Source organism: Paramisgurnus dabryanus, chromosome 5 (assembly GCF_030506205.2).
Source record: "Paramisgurnus dabryanus chromosome 5, PD_genome_1.1, whole genome shotgun sequence".
NCBI lineage: Eukaryota > Metazoa > Chordata > Actinopteri > Cypriniformes > Cobitidae > Paramisgurnus > Paramisgurnus dabryanus.
The window spans coordinates 37,421,973-37,441,833 of NC_133341.1; the positions used below are offsets into that span (position 1 = coordinate 37,421,973).

A 19,861-nucleotide genomic window follows, 5' to 3' on the forward strand; every position below is an offset into this window, starting at 1 on the left:
ATCCTCTTTCATGTGCTGGATTCTATATGAATCCCTGCTGTCTGCAAAACCAAATATCCCAGCGCCTCACACAATCACAATCCCTTTCTCTTACAGATCAAAGAGTGCATAAAGTTAGTGGGAAATTTAAAACAAACACACAGACACCACCGGAGAGTGTGTACGTGTGCAGGCGGGCGGCTTTAATTCCAGAAAAAGAGCGGAAGTGCCGTAGTGACCGTCTGGATTTTCTGAGGATAGATGATTGAAATCAATTAGTGGAGAATAGTGATACAAAGCATCTATGTGAGACACTTCATTCAGTGAGGAAGAAAGACATGACTGCATAAATACACACTTAGACGCTCTTCGGAGGTTTCTGGACAGGGCTTACCTGTTAGTGTACATTCTCAGTGTACATACTGTAGATTCTTTAAGCTGTAGTTTGACAGAATCAACATCGAATACTTTAATTAAAACACATTTACAGTCTGTGAATCAAAAGCAAGAGAATTTCCTAACAAGGTTAGAAACATTAGGGGCATTTCAGTCATTTTAGGAAGGTCTGGACAGAACTTATGCAGATCTAATACATGCACAAACAGCTTGTAACGGTCACCCTTATTGGTAGAGTTACAATTGTTTCAAATGGGGTCAGATTTGACTGTGTGATATTAAAATAGAGTTAAAAAGATGAGATTAAAAGGTGAAATTAACAGTGGGGGGTGAGATGTAAGAGCACAAGGGTAATATGTAATAGCTGGATGGGTCAGATGTAACAGCAGGAGGGCTGAAATGTAACAGTGGGGGGGTGAGATGTAACAGCAGGATGGGTGAGATGTAACAGCAGCATGGGTGAGATGTAACAGCAGCATGGGTGAGATGTAACAGAGGGATGGATGAGATGGAACAGAGGGATGGGTGAGATGTAACAGCACGAGGGTAATATGTAATAGCAGGATGGGTGAGATGTAACAGCGGGATGGGTGAGATGTAACAGCGGGATAGGTGAGATGTAACAGCAGCATGAGTGAGATGTAACAGCAGCATGGGTGAGATGTAACAGAGGGATGGGTGAGATGTAACAGCACAAGGGTAATATGTAATATCGGCATGGGTAAGATGTGCCGTATCTCATGACACCAGTTCATCCCATTTGTAAAGGCCCCATAGGAGGACCCAATGCTGTTCATACACAGCTAGGATGGTCTCCAAGGCCCAATAAGTCCCATGCAGCCCTCGGGGGAAGTCAGCAGTGTCTTCACATTATGACAGATCCAACTCGTGACGATCTTATCCAGAATGTGGAAGGAGTATAGCAAGTTGACACTCTTCTATACAATACCAAGATGGTTACAAGGTCCAAACAGGACAAAGAGGCTAACACTTTACTGCAGGATGCCACCATCAGGGTGACGGTGGATGGTGTACAACGTTATGCTACCCCGCTGCTGAGACAAACCCCCTAAACTTACGCCATACTGAGCGCAGACTGGCACGGGATCCTTAGAAGGCTAGAGTTTACTGCAATGAGATCAGTAAGTTGGAGTCAGCTGGTTATGTGTCTAAGATAACTCCAGAGGAAGCAGATCAAAGTGCAGAGTCTTGGTTCATTCCGAACACACATGGTGCAACACAATGGTAAAGACAGAATTGTCTTCAACTCCTCCTTCCAACACCAGGGACAGTCTTTGGGAACATCCTTACTAGGTGTCATCCTGAGATTTCGCCAGCACACTGTTGCTATCGGTGGGGACATCAAGGGTATGTTCCACCAAGTCCGTTTGCTGCCTAGGGACAAATCTGACGTCAAATCTGACTGACGTTGGTTTGCCCAAAGACGTACTGACCTTCAGGAACTCACTATTGGTCTGCGGTGGAATTGCATAAGTGACACCTTGGGGTACAATTTACGTTTTGTGGAAACTGTTGAGCCTACCATGAGGAACATATATAAAACTTTGGCAAGTCAGTATTACCCTTTGGGGTTCATTACACCATTTATTACAAGGACCAATGTTATTATCCAAGACCTCTGGAAGCACAAACTTGGTTGGGACAACCCCATAGAGCCCATAACTTTGAGAGAAAAGTGGCTTACCTGGGTAGGAGAACTCCCAACTCTTGCAAAGCTGCAGTTCACTCGAGCATACACCCCAGTCTCTGCTGACCACCCTTCTGTCACCCGAGAGCTTCATGTCTTTAGTGATGCGTCGGAAAGGACATACGGTTCGGTGGCATACTTATGCACAACAGACCATCAAGGACAAGTTATTCTTACCTTCGTCTTAGCCAGGTCTAGAGGAGCACCTTGTTTGTAGCTGCCTCGTTTGTAGCTGTGTGCTGCCCTTTCCGGTGCACAATTGGCGAAGGTGCTCCAAACAGAGTTGACCATACCCATCCATAAGGTCACTTTCTGGTCTGACTCTACCACTGTGTTGTACTGGTTGAAATCCGAATCTTGCCGCTACAAAATGTTGTAGGAACGCGCATGGCAGAGATCCAGACCCTAACAGAGATGGCCAAATAGAGGTACGTGGAATCACTTAACAACCCTGCTGACCACATTACACTGGGTCTTACACTTACCGAATTAGCAGGCCCGCATCAGTGAAGCTCAGGTCCAGCCTTCTTTGTCCAGCCACCTGACCAATTGCCGTCAGTGCCCAAATGTGAAGGTGAACCTGACAGCAGTGAACTACAGAAATCTGTCTTTGTGGGATCTATTTCAGTACCTAATAGTTCTCTTTCTCCAGATCCAAGCAAATTCCACACACGGCAAGAGCTCGTTAAGGCCACTGTCAGATCCCTGCATGGGACGGCTAGCATCAACACTGACTGACGGATATGTTCCAGTGGCTTTTAAAAAGGCCATTGTACAACCCTTACTGAAGAAACACAATTTAGACCCCTCCGTTTTGTCTAATTATAGGCCTGTTTCTAAGCTCCCCTTTCTATCCAAAGTTTTAGAAAAAGTGGTATATGCCCAACTACAATCACACCTAAGTTTAAACAAAATCTGTGACAAATTCCAGTCTGGTTTTAAATCCGGCCACAGTACTGAAACTGCTCTTTTAAAAGTTTTTAATGATCTTCTGCTAATTTCGGATGCTGGTAGATCTGCTGTACTGGTACTTTTAGATTTGACTGCAGCGTTTGATACTGTTGACCACAAGATTCTATTGTCCAGACTTGAGTCTTGTGTTGGCATTAAAGGTACTGTTTTGAATTGGTTTCGGTCATATCTGTCAGAGAGGTCTTTTACAGTGAACCTTGGACCTTTCAATTCAAAAAGCGCCCCAATTACTAGCGGGGTCCCTCAAGGATCAATTTTGGGCCCAGTTTTATTTTCATTGTATATGTTACCTTTGGGATCTATTTTCCAAAAATACAACATCTCTTATCATTGTTTTGCGGATGACGTCCAAATTTACTTACCGTTGAACACTAAAACAAACTCAGTCGAAGTACTGAGAAATTGTTTGGGTGAAGTAAAGGATTGGATGTCACTGAACTTTCTGAATTTAAACAATGACAAAACTGAAGTTATAATTTTTGGAGATGCAGATATCTCAGGCTTGGATGCTTTTGGCCCAACATTTTCAAACTGCTGTTCTTATGTAAAAAGCCTTGGCGTTTTAATTGATAGCACTTTTAAACTTGACAGGCAAATTAGTTCTGTGGTAAAATCAAGCTTTTTTCAACTTAGACTTCTTAGGAAGGTCAAACCCTATCTGCCACATAGCCAACTGGAAAAAGTTGTGCATGCTCTGATTACAAATCGTCTAGACTATTGCAATTCATTATACTATGGTCTTGATCAGGGCTCGATCCGCCGTTTACAATTAGTTCAAAATGCAGCGGCACGTCTTTTGACAGGTAAAAAGCGAAATGAACACATAACCCCTATATTGTCGACTCTACATTGGTTGCCTGTTGTTTTTAGAATCCATTTTAAGATTTTATTGTTTGTTTATAAATCTTTAAACGGATTGGCACCTTTATATTTATCTGACATGCTTACTTTGCATACTCCAAGTAGGACTCTGAGGTCTACTGGCCAGCTGTCTTTAGACTGTCCAAGGTCCAGACGGAAAACAAGAGGAGACAGAGCTTTCTCAATAGCAGGTCCAACACTTTGGAATTCGCTCCCTCCTTATATTAGAGCAGCTACCTCTGTGGAATGTTTTAAATCATTGTTAAAAACCCACTTGTTTGCATTGGCTTTCGAATCATGACTGAGCAGTGACATTTTATTTTTTTTTATTTTTTTTGTTGGAATATTTGTATCTTGTGTTTTTACTGTATTTTATACTTGTACAGCACTTTGGGGCAGTGGTGTCTGCTTGTAAATGTGCTTTAGAAATAAACTTTGACCTTGACCTTGACCTTGACTCTTCTATGGAGGCTTCCGAATATATTTAAGCGGAAAAGCTGCTTCTGTCACAAGCTCAAATAGACTCCTTTCCTATTGAGGTTAGAGCTTTGAAGGCCGGACATCCTATTCCACATAACAGTCGCTTAGGCTCACTTGCCCCTGAATATGATGATGCCACTGGTCTTGTTAGAGTTGGTGGGGGGCTATGGTTTGCTAATGAATAGAAAATGTGGGGGATTACTTTCAAATGTCTAACGACACCGTGTGTGCATCTGGATCTGTTGTCTGCGGTGTTTCATATCAAGCCTATGGAACTGTTGTGCGACTATGGCACCAACTTTGTTGGAGGTGATCGGTATTTAAGGGAGTCCTTTGAATCTATGTCTGCAAAGCTACAGGAACAGCTAGTGGAGCAGAAAATCAGATTTCGCCATAACCCACCAAATGCTCCTCACTTTGGGGGTACCTGGGAGGGCAAGATAAAATCAGTTAAGGCAGCACTACGTTACTGCTGATTTATTATTGTGATGCTAGCGCTACATGTAACGGTCACAAACATGTTTAGTTATTTAATTATAAATATAAGCACCTATTACGTGGCCTATTATTGTGTTGTTGACCATATTGTCTTAGGAATATTCCTGTTACATATATTTGTGTTTATTTATTTCTACTGATAATACCATTTGGTGTAATGATTTATATTCTGTTAGGTAATATTAACATTAATCTGAGAATGGTGATTATTTGTAATTATTTTCTTTGTTTCTTTGTAGACCAGTACATTACTATACATTATAACTCCCATCATATGAGCAGCATACAGATGTTGGATTATCAAGAAACGTCTCATTCTAAAGGCCTTTCTCCTCTCCTGATTCTCTAACCTGATCTGGTTCATATTTGGCCACTTCAATCAGCTGTTATTGAAATGTAGTGAGGTTTGCTAAAAGCGGGATGGGTGAGATGTAACAGCAGCGGGATGGGTGAGATGTAACAGCAGCGGGATGGGTGAGATGTAACAGTGGGACAGAGGGATGGGTGAGAGGTAACAGCAGGGGGATGGGTGAGATGTAACAGCAGCGGGATGGGTGAGATGTAACAGAGGGATGGGTGAGATGTAACAGAGGGATCGGTGAGATGTAACAGCGGGATGGGTGAGATGTAACAGCAGCGGGATGGGTGAGATGTAACAGAGGGATCGGTGAGATGTAACAGCGGGATGGGTGAGATGTAACAGCAGCGGGATGGGTGAGATGTAACAGCGGGACAGAGGGATGGGTGAGAGGTAACAGCAGCGGGATGGGTGAGATGTAACAGCGGCGGGATGGGTGAGATGTAACAGCAGCGGGATGGGTGAGATGTAACAGAGGGATCGGTGAGATGTAAAAGCGGGATGGGTGAGATGTAACAGCACGATGGGTGAAATGTTAGAATGTGCTTGTAGTTGTGCAGATTTGCTTTGAGGTTTTGCTTCTTGAGTGTCAAGTTTCACTTACTGTTTGTTATTTATCATTTTAGTCTGCAAGCTAAAAAAGCTGTAAGCAACTTTTATTAGACAATATACAAATTATTGGTGTGCATCTTGAGACAAAACAATGATACTTATATGTTATTAGTTATTAAGATAACTGATTGATTGTAACATATTTTTATAGCCAGTTATGTCAGGGCAAGTTATTTTTAGTTAAGGCAGCTCAAACCTGCATCTTTGTCTGGGACTAGACTTATATACTCACAGACCAACTGCACTTACACCACAAGCCACTAGGGGTCTGCGTACCCCCAGTTAAGAAACAGATATGATATTAGTCACATGACATATTGAATGATTTATAGAGAATATAGCATCAGTCGTGTATAACATAGCATAAGTCATAATTCAGCACAAGTTAAATAAAACATGAGACAGAAGTTTAACAGAATATATTGCATGAGTCATAAAAACCTTAACTGAACACAGAGAAGAGAGGAGAGAAGAGAATACTCAAACATGAAGAATAAATTGACATTAAGAAGTGAAACCATTCTTCTGTTTAGCCAAAGTGTGACAAGTGTAACTGTCATGGAGGATACAACTTTTTATGCTTTCTGGTTTTGCCCTTAACCGTTGGAATTTTGGACAAGCCTATTTGATTTGTACTCCAAGAATAAATTTGTCTGCAGGAAAGATGAGGAATGCTCTGGAAAAGTCAGCTTGAGACCGGTGATCAATGGACCCAGAGAATGAAGATAACCTCCTTCCCTACAGTTCTAATCAAGCACGTCAGAAGATGAAGATCAAGTGTTTGGATTGTAAGTAAATATCATGTGGGGCATTCAGCTCTAGATTGTGGTCTGTAGTTGGAAATAGCACAAGCGCACAGATTGTAAATGAAGATGAATTTAAGCGGTTTAGGCTGTTAGTTTATGAGGACAAGTCACTGGACACAGACTTACTATATTTTCTCTTTACTTTATCTTTTGCTCATGCATGCATCTTATGTCCTTTCCTCATTTGTTAGTGTTTTTTGGCAAATGCTAAATGAATAAATGTGAATTTCTCTCACAACATACAACAGGGTTTGTCGCCACCGCTAGGTGTTTTTAACAGTGAATTTCAAGTACATAAAGACTTGCACAATGCTGTCATATGAGCAGAAGACTTGCAGTAAATTTGTATAGTGGTCTTACTGCAGTTATACGGCAACACATATCATTCATTCATATTTGCTGTACTGTACAGAAAACAGCAAACCCTAACGTTCAAGAAAGAGGGACAAAATTCCTGAGATTGAAGAACATGACGGTGAGTAAATAACTTTTGCTTTAGATATGAGTTTTCTTCGTAAACATTGACAGAAATATTAAGCGGCACCTTGACTCGGGACTACAGTGATGACCACAGCGTACCGTACCTGCCGTAGAGGGGAAAGATGAAGAAGAGTCAGACGGCGGGACAAAGTGGCTTTCTGACGGCAGCTCTCAGAGACCTAATGAGAGCTACAGGCTCAGCGTTCAGGGTAAACATTATTTCTAGCATATTGTGACTGCTGGTCGCTTATTTATGGCCTGGCTTTTGTGCTCTGGGAGCTAATAACGCTTCAGAAAAACAGCGGAGTGGAAGCCGTCTCTCTCTTACCGCTCCACGGCCACTCCAGAGCCACATCAAACGCTCGCCTCCTGGCCCCGCTCCTGATAATTGTGCACCTATTGTTCTCTACGTCCAACCCAAGCAGCGGACGAAAGAGAAAATGGAGGCACAGAGAGGGGAAAATAGGCCTCTGTAATGAGTCCACTACAGCTGAGTAAATATACTCTAAAACAATATGAACTGTTTTGGTTCCTACCCCCCGCTTGAGTTCCTTGCCATCTCACCTTGATGACAAACACGACCCTAAGAAGTTTTTACTGCAAGTGCACACTTGTGAAGAAAACATAGCTGCAACTTTTTTACACAAACTTTTAAAACATCTTTGTCTGACCTCATCCAGTATTTGTTAATCCATTGTTCTGAATGCTCGCTGGTCTGCTTGCTGACGTTTTAACTTTGAAGATGTACTTTATGAGAGGCCACTTTATAGTGGTTACTAGATTGATGTTTGACCTAATTTTCGTGACATTTTAGTTTGGGATTGTTTGTTGAGTGAAAATCAGATTTTCTCTTGAGCCAAACATTAACACTCAGCTATTGTAGTGACATTAAGTAGAAAAATCAATCATTACTGTGGCAAAAGTTATGTTTTGCACAAGAATCTAAGCTGTACATCTGGGTTTGTTGTGTATTTAAAGGGCCGATCCAAACAAATGAGGCCACACACATTGAGGAGTGAGAGCGCAGGGGTCAAGCAGATTTTTATGAGGTGTTATTTTTACGGCAATGAAAGTAAGAACAAGTGGGCCAATCTAACCTTGATGTGACTGATCCTGACCTGCATGCGGTGGTAAGAACAATGACTTTGGGCTGTTATTTGCATGCACACGTATGAGCCGGTCTGTACGTGAGAAGAGTAAAGGATCATGGGAGCTCACGCATACACCATCGCATACAGAATAACACAGGGATCGCTGCAGGAAACGCAGTCATCTTTTGATGGCGCAACAAACCAAACTGACAAAGATAAAGCTTTTCTTCTCAAAACAGCTGCGCGGTGACCAACAGAATCCTCTCATGCTCCTGCGGACGGCCTCGGCGGCGAGGTGGCTGTAATTGAGTTGTAAATCCGATGTGGCTCTCTTTGCCTCGTGTCAGTGTCCGCTGCCGAACGCTTTTACCCCAAAGCAACGATTCTGCTCTCCTCTTTCCCCCAAAGTCGTGTAGCTGGAGCAACGCTGACAGATGCAGCGATGGTCTTGGACAGAGTGAATATGTAGCAGGATCTCACTGGCTCTCCACGCTCAGACTGCCACATTCATTCAGCGTCAACCTCCAAACTACCAATTAGCTCTTCGGCCCGCACGGCCCTCCGGTGCCCGACGAACTGCACGGCCCATGGCGTACTGACCCACCCAACCCCCTACACAAAACACCCAATGTCCTCACTTAGAGACGCCGTCCATCCAAAGTTTCAGCTCATTAAAGGACACACTTGAAAGAACTCGGCCATATTTCCACATAGGTTGTGCGTAACTCAACCAAAATCTTGCGTTTACATTTATTCATTTAAAAAACGCTTTTATCCAAAGCGACTTAGAAATGAGGAAGCATTCTGTTCGCTATACCTTCCTTTGCACATTTCTGGGATTTTGGCATACATGGAAAACATTTTTCTTAAAAGGGCAAAAAGGTGTTTATGTGAATCTTCTGTATAAGGTTAGTTGTTATGCACGGCAGTGGTATTTGGTCTTCTGTAGCCGCTCAGTTCGAGGTTAGTAGCCGACGAGAAAAACCCGGCCCACCCTGGGCGAGATGACACAAGCTTACAGTTTTCCTCAAACCCTAATGAAAAGCCTATTGCACTTCACTCATAACCGGTCAGTTTTTTTCTCATGAAACTAATCTAGTGCATGCTTATATGGGAAACAGGCTGTTTTTTGTATATGGCTGCAAAAATAGCGTGGCGCTTTACACTTTATGACATCATCACTCATGTTTCTGTGTTTATATTCTGTTGTTGCTGAACAAAAGCCTAAATGAGAGAAAACTTGAAAGGGCAACGCTAAACACATCCTGATGTTTCTTCTGCTATTATACTACATTGCTTATTAGACCAATACATTTGAGTCACAACAGTCTAATTTAGCCTTATTAAATGTCTTCAGATTCAGGGACAAAATATGAGAAAAAACGTTTATTGGCTTGTGCACATTGTAAGACAAAAAAGAAGCATGGAGCATTTTGAAGGGTGGAACCCAGCAAGCAAAAACTGAGAAATTTCGGCTAACTATAGACCCAATATACTGTAGTCCAGCAATGAGTGACCCACTTCTACCCTAAATAAACTTGAATTTGGTATACATGCCATTTTTGCCTAAATAGTTTGGCGAATGACTATATTCCATAACGAAGCAAAGTCAACAGGTGTTTAAGGTGTTTGCTTTCATTTCTTTTACATGTGCTAAACCTATACGCACACAGTCTATTTTTGGGCTATGGTTAGACATCTATTAGACTTTCACTGACAGCCCAAATTTTGCCTTTGTTTTAGCCAAAATTTGTTGCTGGAAAGAGTTTGAACCTCACTAAACCAAAGACCTTAAAGGATTACTCTCATAAAAAATCCCGATAATTTACTCACCCTCTTGTCATCCAAAATGTTGATGTCTTACTTTGTTCAGTCGAGAAGAAATTATGTTTTATTGTTACAACTTTATTTGACTTCAACAGTTTACACTTATACACAGTTATATTTCCACTAAATGGAGAAAAATCCTGGAATGTTTTAAAAAAAAAAATATTCTCAAAGGAACAAAGAAAGACATAAAGATCCTGCATGACATGGGGATGAGTAAATTATCTGGAGTAATCTTTTAAGCAGGCTCTCAGGTCAGTGATGTCATAGATTCATGTGCTCTTATGAGACCAAACTTTGCCTTTGCAGAAGGATGTTATTATTACTATAGTATTGTCATTGTAGTCGGATGATCGGCACCATCGAGTTCCTACAGGAGTACAGTAGCTGTCTTTTGCCGAGAGTTGAAAGGTCATCTTCTCACGCCGGCCCGTCACCTCGTCCGGCCAAGAGAGAGAGAGAGAGAAGCGCGCGGGGCGAGAAATAACAACAAACCTCAGGAGCTAAAAGGGGAAAAGAGGAAGTGACTTACAATAGACGGGACCTTTGATCCATCGCTGAAGGAAACTTTCCTCTGGGGCGTAAAGTATTAATGTGAAAGTGACTCTACCCAGTGCACATTCGTTACAGCAAATAATGGACCCTAAAATTAGTACACAATAGAAGGCAGACGGGCGACGCTCGCGCCCTGCCTTGCGCAGGAAGGGGAGAGGGACTGATTGTATGAAAATGAGTGATTTGCCGGCGCACAGACGTGTCAGAAGTGGCGGGCGGCCTTCCATGGCGCGCTAAAGGGGAGGCGACGGGGCGAACGTTTGTCTCAAAGGTCACATTCTCCACAGGTCTATTGTCAGGAAAAGACCTTGAATTATTAAAAATTAATTTACTGTACCGCTGAGAGTCGATGCTGCAAAGTGAGGTTTAGCTGAGCCTATTCTAAATATTACCTTGATTCTTCTGTATATAGACTGAGAACCATGTGTGCATCTCAGGATATTTTTTCCAAATCCCTAAAATGCTCTTGTGTGTGATACTGGTAACCACCAAGGGTGGAATGTGGTGAAATGTAGTCTTGAACATTTGATCAACCAATAACAAAGTTGTGGTGTACGTGTGATAACCGATAAACTGTTACTGAGACACCAGAGTTTGACTTAAACTGCATATCTCAATCCCAAAGATAAATGTAAAATGACACTGTAATAAATAAAATGGGAAAATCACATTTATTAAATGAATTGAAGCACTCAGGTTTGTCAGTCAGCAGTTGCACAGTGGCATTCGAGCATCCGCATAGATGAAAAGATGAATTGGTGCACAAAGGTATTACAAGGCCAAGCTTTAAAAAAAAGTGATCTGTTGCCCATTACCGTTCTCTTTTTGGGGGAATATTTCCCAGGTGCTGAGGTCTTCCAGAAGCTAGGCTGGAAAAAGGATTTGATAACAGCGCGGTTCTTATCGGATACAGAGAATCGGGAATGAGACCCAGTAAAAAGCCAAACCCCCACTTGTCCCTCTTTGCACTTTTAAGAGATCTTGAATAGCAGGGATTACAAGATCTAATTTCCCCAGAGCTCCTTGCTTCTGAAACACAAAAAGGGGCTGAGCTCACATGTAGCTTGTTTATGTTGGTTGACCGAGAGCTGTTAAGCATTTAAATCGTGGTAACTGAAGCCAAAGGATCCGCTGTAAGTGGAGTAATATGTGTCATTCAGTCTGCCCCCCGTCCCTACTGTGAAAAGTCAACAGTAACTCCCATAATGACGACAAATTACATTGCTGGGAGGAAAAACTGCATCAAATCTTTGTTTGGTGTTTGGTAATTCTGTGGATGTAAATGGCAGAATTACACTGTGAGATGACACACCAGCATTAGACAGCACACTTTCACAAATGTAAAATAAACTTTTAAATGTAGTATCACAAACATTGTGTTATATTTGGTCTAGAGGAAACACTCATAACCGGATTTCTCACACCCATCCAAAACTGTTGGGCGATGGCATCAAGCGTTATAGAAACTCTGACAAGAGCTCCGATGACAAATGGCCGCCACCTGAACCCCTCGCAGCTGCTTCTGGGTATTTAATAAACATGTAAACAATCCAGTTCACCTCATTAGGTGATTGCAAAGAGCCACGTTGTCCATAAATCAAGAGTCAGGTTATCAAGGCCTCTGATCTAAACTGTAGCGGGCGCCCAGCTGTCTACACGACACAAACTGTGAAGAGCGGCTGTAAAGAATTACATTCCTCCTCACCGTTCCTCCTGTGAGATTCTCTGATGCCCAACAGATGCCCGCTGCATGGATTTAATGACTTATTCGAAAACATTTTACATAACAAAGGTATATAACAGCAACATTTCTTCTTCCCATTTACTAAAAAGCGATATTTCCCTGCAGGTCATTGATAAAGATAAAGCACTAGTAAAACATTCTGATCAAGGAACAAATTAAATAACAAAAGAAGTTTCTGTCACATGAATCCAGTCTTCTGTAGGGAGGTTAATAAAGATATTGTAAAAAGTAACATGAAGTCTTTAAAAGATTCATCTGATGGGAAATGTGTGCTTGTAAAGTCCACCATGAATTCTCTCTCTGCACATGTGCCACAATGACATTATTATTATAATTATTATCTAGGGTTGTTCTTGATGCCCAGACACAATCTGTTAGGTTTAGGAAACACATTTATAAAAGAAAGCTGGGATTTGCTGAACAACAAGCCGAACCGGCAGAGATTTCTTCGTGGCAGTAGATTTTAGTCGTGACTTTCATCATGTTGCCTTTGATTGTCTTCTATGTCTCAATGATTAAATCCATGATTCTGTTGAGCATAAATGTTCTTACAACTCAACTTTGAAACTGTTGTCATGGAGAAGTTACTGTGAGTTTTCTCTGTTGTCTGTTTCTGTTTGTCTACGTTTACGCATCAGATGCTTTCATCCAAAACCACTTCCAGTCGCATTTAAGCTATTCATTTGTGTGTGTTCCCTGGGAATTGAACCCACAATGTTTGAGCTGCTAACGCAGCTCTACCCATTGATCTAAAGAAACACTTTTTTTACACATTCTGAAGTGTTACTCAAGTTCGGAGCTGATTTAAGTGAATCTAAGCGCTATTGACAGGAGCAGAAGATCACATTGAGTTGTCCGCAGTAATCAGAACAAGCCTTTAATCACGTCACGGTAAACTCACCCAACACTATTAGATTACTTCACATCCGAGTCGCTCGCTGGATATTTCACGCTGGCCGACGCGGTGAAGCTCGGAGGACGGTAAAACGAATTACTCATAGCAATGTCACGATATGAATGAAGTATTGTTGCCATCAGGGTTATTATTACCTGCAGTGGAGCAGATTATCTGAGCGAGCCGTGGAGGATTGAGTCTAATTTGGGAGGTCTAACTGAATGCGGAAGCTCTGAATATCCTGACTCTACATCTTTAACCTATTCTGGCAAGATGATGTCATGATTAAAAGAGGAAACCAGGACCCCTCCAAAAAACAAAGCCCAAAGTGCAAGAGAGTACAGAAGTAAAACCGAGACGAGCGAGAGAAGAGATCAAAGCCGAGAAGCACTCACGACGCTACATCTCACGTTTGTCTCCACGCCAAACACCTCCAGCTACTAAAGATTCGGTCCATCGGGTCAATGCTGCAGTTCTGTCTCTGATGAGGTGAAGTCAGACAGAGAACAGACGAATGCTGTGGTCAGCTCGTATGGCTTCTCACATGAAACCTCTTTCAGAAAATCCGTCTTCATTACGCTTCTGAAGAGCAACAACTGGAATGAGAGGGCGAGAACACGTCTGACGCTTTACACCAACAGCTTAGAAAACATGCATGAAAATCTAGATCTTAGAAGGTCAAACTTATGTGATATGAGGTTTTCATTGATCTTTTTTGCATCATTTTGTTTAATTATTTCATTCAGTGGTTTGAAATGAAATTTTCGCCCTGAAGTATCTATTACAGTACAGTGAAAACTTTCATGTGTGTTATATGCTGTACTGTTTTAAGAAAGCACACTGGATTTTCTGTCTTCACTAGAAGTCTCTGCAAAGTCTCTTATGACCCCATACTCAGCTGATAGCTCCATGGACGTCGTCCAAACCCTCCACAAGATCCTCAAGTCGGTCTCACGAGGCAGAGAGCTGAACCGTCCGATTGTGTTGAAGAATAAACTCTTCCTCGCTGCTAAACTAATGTTTCTGAGAGCACAGTGCTTCCACTGATCGTGTCCTAAAAACCCCACTGCTGGATCCATGGCTGTTTACTTTGCATGTATTCAGGAGCTTTACATCTATAGCATGATCTGAGAAAAAACCCTCTCTTGATTGTATCAGTGTCTTCTTTAATTTTGTTAACTGCTCAAACATGGTGTATATATATATGTGTGTGTGTGATGGGTAAAACAGAGAGCACACGGCATACATACAGACTAAAACTTGCTTTTGGACACCCGTGGCATCAGTGTGTATATTAGAGCAAGTTCAGTCCTGTAAACCAGCGAGAGATTCACTTCAAAACTTCTCACTTTCCTCCCTTCAAAGGATATAACTCACACAGACCTGTCACCTCTTCAGTGTAAAATATGTTCTTGCTTTAAACTAAAACAAACAACACATCAATCTCTATCAGCTTCATCCAGAAGACGTGTGGGGGGAGCTTCATTTCAAGAGTTCTGATTGGCTCTTATCTTTGATTTAGATTTTTGTTTTTTAAACAATTAAAAGCTAAAGTTCAGGGACTAATATAGAAACACTTGACACTCCTTCTTCAAAGCAATGCATCTTGTGCAGTATTTTTTACTTACGTTTTTCTTTGGAAAACATTCATTCCAAAGCATATTATCATAAATTTTACTCCACTACATTTCATTATTTCAAGTTTATATTTAATATTTAAGTACAGTATTTTTTTTACTTAAGTAAAATGTACTTTGGTACTTCTACTCAAGAAAAGTAAAAGTACACAATTTTTAATTAGGTATTAAATAAAATTTAATATGCAATATAAAATAAATACACAGTATGATTCTATGCTTTAGAATGTAGTGAAAAATTTTAGTAAATTTTTTCCCAGGACACTCTGATAGAGAACAGATGCTTGGGTGTTATGAATATATTTGAGCAGAAAATTACATTTGCTCCCAAACAGTATCTAAATCTTTTATATATTTACCCCTCACACTGTATTTGATTTAGGGTTTATTTCTTAATACAAATATATTTTGTCACAGTCATTGAATACTTTAATTCATAGGTGTAGAATATGCAGGGGACACAATAAGATGATTCTGCCCCCCCCACACTTTTTTAACTCACCACCACCATTTCTGCGCATGTTGTTTGGCTAAATCGATTTAATGACTTTAAACTTATTTAACTGCTTGACTCAATTTGACAACAACAACCTCTAGAATATATTAACTACCAAAGCATGAGTTTTACATTGTTTCAAAGCAGCTTTACATAAAAATATAAATAATAGAAACATTAAAAATGAATTAGTAAATATTAAACGATATACTACTAAGTGATTATATTCTAAAGAGATGGCATTTGTAATTTATCTTCCATAAATTTCTGCTCCCAACTATACTCCATCTTAACAGAAAATCTAAATTAAAAAGTCATGTCAGGAATTGGAGTAATTTTCTACTGAAGTAATAATTTGCATGACATTAAACTGGGTATGGAAACTTTAGGTTTCCTCTCGACCGCCGGTCAACATCTTCATTCAGAAAACAGCCAGAGAGTTATTTGATTCCACAGCTAAAAGCTCTTGAGTCTCCACACGTGTCCGGGCGCCTGTGTTTGTTTAGGCCAGACCTTCAACCCCTCATCATCTCCGCTTAATCTCAGTCTTTCCAATTTCACCTGACCCCTTGAATGCGCTCAACATGTGAGAGATCTTCTGTCGTGGCTCTGGAAGCCATTTTCTCCCTGTCGTTGACCCGTCGATTCTGACGGGTGCGCGGCCTCCGCGTCAGACCTGATTATACGAGCCGCCGCCGGAGCCTTCGTCCCTCAGAGAGCCTCACGGGGAAATAATCTGTGGCCGATGTGAGCTCATCAGGACGCCTGGGACAATTATCAGCGTTTTCCTTCATCTCTGTGAAAGCTCTTCTTAAAGCCACTGAACAAGAAAGAGTTTAGCAAATATCATCTGGTGGACCGTAACGGCGCATTCACACGGGGCGTAAGCGTTGACGCTTCCCATTCACTTTTAATGGGTGACGTGACGTCAAGCGTTGGCGAACTGAATTGTGGATCCGTCGGCACATTTCTCAACTTTTCAAGCTGCAAAGCGTGCGTCAGCCAATCATATCGCCTTATGCAAATAACTTAGGCAGAGCCAGCCAATTACGTTTATGGAAGACCGGAGCTTGTGTTGCGGCCACAGTGATTGGCTGTTGGCCACGCTTCAGACAAGCCTTCCGTTAAGCGTTAACGCTGACGCCCCGTGTGAATGCCGTGTCAGAGTGTTGGGCTTATGATAATCAGCCCTTTTTCAGTTGACTAATGCTGAAAAGGAACTCAGTAACTGAGGACAACACTGTTAGTTTAAAGAATAATTTGGAAAAATATCTGACATTCTTGCAAATGTGATTGAGAGATCATAAAAGTTCATCTTAGGAACTCATGTGTACGGCTGACTAATAACTGAAAAGCAAATCCCAAAAGTAGCAGCCCAGCATCCACTGGAGTTTTATTATCATTATTACACATCTGTTTATTTCCTAACCTACAGCTCGTGTGAACGCTGTGTCTGACTCACACAATCCAGATCTGTCACTGATGTCATAAAAATCTAATCCGGGTCGGACAATACTTCACTTCCAATTGTCCTCACAAAGATAGGAATACCAGTATTTTTCTCACCTTGTGGGGACATTTTGATGTCCCCCATGAGGAAACAAGCTTATAAATCAAACAGAATGATGTTTCTTGAACATGTGAAGTAGGAGAAGGGTTTCTGTGATGGTTGGGGTTAGGGGAAGGGTATAAAATATACAGTTTGTATGGTATAAAAAATTTGTGTGCATGCGTGTGTGTTTGACTGAAGGCTGTCTGAAGGTTTCCTCTGGGCTTTAAAGTGGCTTCACATCTCTCCCTGGACCCTGAGGACCTGTCAATCAAACACATGAAATATTCAGGGAGCCTTTATCTTTCTCACCAGTGGTGATATGCAGAGTGATGGAGGCTCTCTCTTCTTCACTTATAATATCTTTCCCCTCCCTGCATCATCCTATCTTCACCTTTCCTCAGCTGTGGAACAGTTCATTCGTTAATTCATCTCTCAGTAAAGCTCGTCCTCACTTCTTTCTCCACTGAAGCTGTTAACACAAACAGAAAGCATTGAGCCAGGGCACAGAGATAAAGAGGATGTACAGCCATTATTGCCATATTGCCATTAACGAAATTAATTAAAACTTTTATGTTACCTGAATAAGATAACATATTTTACCCAACCATGAGTTGAAACATCCCAGCATTTTGCAGTGTATATGTAACGCAGGGCAGACAAGCCGATCCAAAAGCAGTATTCAGTTTAATGAAGTAATCTGTACTGTAGGTGCAAAGAAATCTACGGATCCCAGCAGGTCACCTCTTGAAGAAAAGATAACAAGACCCGCAAATCACAAACACGGTTTTGTAATTCGTACCCTCAGTTTATAAACTGTACTCACAGATTATTAAACTGTTTCCTCAGTTTTATAAATCATGCACACAGATTAATAAACTGTTTTATTATATTTAGAAATAGCTTTGTACACACCTGGGGAACAATCAACTAGGGATGTTAACCTATAACCGTTTGACCGATGGTTGACTGTATCAACGTTAACCGGGCAAAGTTGTCGGTTGTCGGTTAAAAAAAGGGATCTGTATATTAGGCTATTATAGACAGTGGACTAAACGCTACTACAGTTAATCATAGTGGTGCAACGGATCGCAGTTGATCCGTGATCCGTACGGATCACGACCCACGGTTCGGCTCGCATGTGATTCGCGGATTAATACGCAAATTTAAATAGGGAAAGTTTATCATTTGTAAGTATTATAAAGGTTTGCAAATGTTAACATTCAAGTGATTTTAAACAGTTTAACTGCAAAACGGCGCTAAAGTGATCAGTTTACTTTACGCACAAACGCACGCGTGCGGTTGAATGCGTCCGGTCCAGCTCGAGTCAGACATCATCCTTCAAAGATCAGAACTCTTGATGTTTAAATTTCAGAGAGTTGCGCTACTCTCTCTCATACTGTAGTGTATTAAAATACATTTGGCTAATAGAGCAATGAAAAACAACGTAACGTTTTTATGTGGGACGACTGTAATGCTGCGCCGTCTGTAATTCGCCCTCTGTCTGTGTCTGTGCGCTCGTTTAAGGGGACTCGGTAGTGCACAAACGGAGAGATGCAGTCTGTGCATATTTGGTCTTAAAGAGACAGTAAGCTCAATTGACCTACTTAAGTCTGTGTCATTAATGTTAATCAAAGAACCCAAGACAAAGAGAAAATCACTGCTGAAGCTTTAAAAAAATAATAATTACATTTAATTAATACAATAAATGCAGTGTTATTATTCATTTGATTTCTGTAACTAATGATTTTAGACCTTACTTAATGTGCAACCTTGTTCTTTTTATAAATGTTTGTAATTTCTTGATTTGTTATTAGAATTTTCCCATACTTTTTTTTTGCTGATCCGAAAAATGATCCGATCCGTGCCTCAAAATCCGTAATGTGATCCGAACCGTGAGTTTTGTGATCCGTTGCACCCCTAGTTAATCATCTCTTTCTTTCCAAGATCTTTTTGTGTAAAGTGAACAAATCCCTCACACTCAGTTTTTCATAACTGGTCTGTTTGTACTTTATAAACCAATAAAAAACATTTGTCGCGAGGTCACTGTGTTTGGTTTCGCATGCTCACAAGGTTTGCGAAAAGTAAATGCTACATGCTATTTTTTGATAAATTCCTTTATTCGAATAGTAAATAAAATACAGCAATAAAATAATTAAAATTAAAGTCTCTCCTGGTTGTGTTCCAAATTATTAACATTTATGTCTTTTAGGCTAACAGTAAAGTGCAGAGTAAGTTTTGTTTCTGTAAATCCTCAGCCATGATTTTTACCACTTTATTAAGTTTTGCTTTGTAGAAAGCATTTCTTTAAAGTGAATTTCGTTTTGTATAAATTGTATCTTAATTTTAATAAATGTTTCATCAACCAAATGCATGTATTTAATAAATAAAAAGCAAATATAGCAGAGTATATAATTACCGGTCCGTGCATGAAGGCGCCGGCACGGTGCGTTCACTTGCATTGCATTGTTAATTAGAATGCACCTCATCATAAATAAATAAAACTCAGCGTAGGCCTATATGCCTCATACATTAGCATTAAATATCTTTGCTGTATTAGTTCTAGAACAAACACAGTGCGAGACCTGCTTTGGCCGGTGCTTTTACACATTCTGAAGGTGCCCGTTTAATCCATTGGTTTTATCGTGTTGCAGTCTATTAGGCAACATTCCGCATAAGATGGGTTTAGATTTGGAAATACATTACATCTATATGTCAGTGGTAACAGAAAAGGTGATGATGATCATCCTATGTCTTTATTATTACTACCCCAAACTAAAGCGCAGTCTCTTCGGAGCTGTCATTTTCTTAAATGAGCCGCGGCAATTTTCAATGGAGCTTCACAAACGCCTTTTTTTTCAAGTTCAACGCGATCACCTAGTACCTAAACTATTTCGAAACTAAGCACGGCGCCGCG

The 19,861-nt window shown here is 40.9% G+C and overlaps 1 long non-coding RNA gene across 1 annotated transcript in view; it reads left to right on the forward strand.

The window, feature by feature from the left end:
* The first annotated feature begins 6,532 nt into the window (after positions 1-6,532).
* Positions 6,533-19,861, forward strand: part of LOC135774149 (uncharacterized) — a 31,705-nt gene continuing 18,376 nt past the window's right edge. The window contains exons 1-2 of the long non-coding RNA XR_010543654.2: positions 6,533-6,652; positions 7,083-7,145. This is a non-coding gene — a long non-coding RNA (uncharacterized lncRNA). The remainder of the gene's footprint in view (positions 6,653-7,082; positions 7,146-19,861) is intronic.